This window comes from Bubalus bubalis, chromosome 4 (genome assembly GCF_019923935.1).
Source record: "Bubalus bubalis isolate 160015118507 breed Murrah chromosome 4, NDDB_SH_1, whole genome shotgun sequence".
Classification (NCBI taxonomy): Eukaryota; Metazoa; Chordata; class Mammalia; order Artiodactyla; family Bovidae; genus Bubalus; species Bubalus bubalis.
Window position 1 is genome coordinate 78,302,557 of NC_059160.1, and position 2,687 is coordinate 78,305,243.

The 2,687-nt window shown below is 45.3% G+C and overlaps 1 pseudogene; it reads left to right on the forward strand.

Annotated features, from left to right (window-relative positions):
• Positions 1–461: 461 nt before the first annotated feature.
• Positions 462–1,541, forward strand: LOC102413276 (annotated as a pseudogene).
• The last annotated feature ends 1,146 nt before the right edge of the window (positions 1,542–2,687 follow it).

Sequence of the window (2,687 nt, forward strand, 5' to 3'; positions counted from 1 at the left end):
TCCAGATGTTCAGGCTGGATTTTAGAACAGGCAGAAGAACCAGGGATCAAACTGCCAACATCCATTGAATCATACAAAAAGCAAGAGAATTCCAGAAAAATATCTACTTTTGCTTCATTGACTATGCTAAAGTCTTTGACTATGTGGATCACAACAAACTGTGGAAAATTCTTAAAGAGATGGGAATACCAGACCATCTTACCTGCCTTGTCAGTGATGCCTTCTGCACCACCAACTGCACCTCCCTCCTGAGAAATCTGCATGCAGGTCAAGAAGCAACAGCTAGAACCGGACATGAAACAACAGACTGTTTCCAAATTGGGAAAGGAATATGTCATGACAGTATAATGTCACCTTCCTTATTTAACTTTTATGCAGAGTACATCATGCATATAAGTGACACATGAAATGCTATATGGATATAAAATACTATATGATATACTACAATGAAATACTGTTATGGGCTCTCTGCTCCTGCCCGTTCGACAGATAGCTGTAACTTCCATGCTGTGCCAGCCGCATCCCTGAGACAAGATGGTGAAGGTCGGAGTGAACGGGTTCGGCCGCATCGGGCGCCTGGTCACCAGGGCTGCTTTTAATTCTGGCAAAGTGGACATCGTCGCCATCAATGACCCATTCATAGACCTTCACTACATGGTCTACATGTTCCAGTATGATTCCACCCACGGCAAGTTCCACGGCACAGTCAAGGCAGAGAACGGGAAGCTCATCATCAATGGAAAGGCCATTACCATCTTCCAGGAGCGAGATCCTGCCAGCATCAAGTGGGGGTGATGCTCGTGATGGAGTCCACTGGGGTCTTCACTACCATGGAGAAGGCTGGGGCTCACTTGAAGGGTGGCACCAAGAGAGTCATCATCTCTGTGCCTTCTGCTGATGCCCCCATGTTTGTGATGGGCTTGAGCCATGAGAAGTATAACAACACCCTCAAGATTGTCAGTGATGCCTCCTGCACCACCAACTGTTTGGCCCCCCTGGCCAAGGTCATCCATGACCACTTTGGCATCGTGGAGGGACTTATGACCACTGTCCACACCATCACTGTCACCCAGAAGACTGTGGATGGCCCCTCCGGGAAGCTGTGGCATGATGGCCAAGGGGCTGCCCAGAACATCATCCCTGCTTCTACTGGCACTGCCAAGGCCATGTGAAAGGTCATCCCTGAGCTCAACGGGAAGCTCACTGTCATGGCCTTCCGCATCCTTACCCCCAAAGTGTCCACTGTGGATCTGACCTGCCGCCTGGAGGAACCTGCCAAGTATGATGAGATTAAGAAGGTGGTGAAGCACGCATCAGAGGGCCCTCTCAAGGGCATTCTAGGCTACACTGAGGACCAGTTTGTCTCCTGCGACTTCAACAGCAACACTCACTCTTCTACCTTCGACGCTGGGGCTGGCATTGCCCTCAACGACCACTTTGTCAAGCTCATTTCCTAGTACGACAATGAATTCGGCTACAGCAACAGGGTGGTGGAACTCATGGTCCACATGGCCTTCAAGGAGTAAGGTCCCTGGACCCCCAGCCCCAGCAGGAGCACGAGAGGAAGAGAGAGTTCCCCAGCTGCTGGGAAGTCCTGCCCCACCTCGCTCCTCCACCACACAGAATCTTCTGACCTCCACACGTTTCCATCCCCAAGGCCCTGAGGAAGGGGAGGGGCTTAGGGAGCCCTGCCTTGTCTTGTACCATCAATAAAAGTACCCTATACCCAGAAAAAAGAAAAAGAAAAAGAAATACTGTCATGATCTGAGGAAGTATCAGTATAATCTATATTAGTGAGTTTCCAAGGTTTTTTGTTGTTTTTTTTTTTAACTATAGATTTTCTTTTTCTCAAATAAAATCTTACTCTGGGCTTCTTCCCCTAGTGGCTCGAATGGTAAAGAATCTGCCTGTGATACAGGAGACCCAGGTTCAGTTCCTAGATGGGGAAGATCCCCTGGAGAACGGAATGGCAACCTACAAATACAAATGGTATTCTTGCCTGGAGAATTCCATGGACAAAGAAGCCTGGCAGACCACAGTCCATGGATTTGCAAGAAATTGGATGTAACTAAGCGACTAACACACATAGTCTAAAGAATATTCACATAGAACTCAATGCATTCCTCACTAACAAGGACATGATTATGAAGGCTGATATAACCAAAATCATTCTGTTTACATTAGACCTAATAGATCCCAGAATTTTGTAACTTATCTAGGCTGTGTTTATTGATGATGAAATATACTCTAGTCACCACCACGGAAAATGCCAATATATGATTTAGTGTTTGAAACAAAGCTAAAATAATCACTGAAATGCTCAAGATTTGAAGAGTAGTAAAATACTGACTGATAACTATAAAGACAATCTTCCTTCATAATCATGTCCTTGTTAGTGAGGAATGCATTGAGTTCTATGTGAATATTCTTTAGACTATGTGTGCTAGTCACTCAGTCATATCCAATTTTTTGCAAACCCATGGACTGTGGTCTGCCAGGCTTCTCTGTCCATGGAATTCTCCAGGCAAGTTGACTCCTTGAGTTACCACAAAAATAGTTATTTAGGAAAACATTTTATCATTCTTCATTCAACTTTAGAGATGTGTCATTATTTTTTGAAAATTCTCTTTTCTGTGCCTGAAGTTATATTATACCTAGTGCTAAGCCAAGTGCACCATGTTTACCAA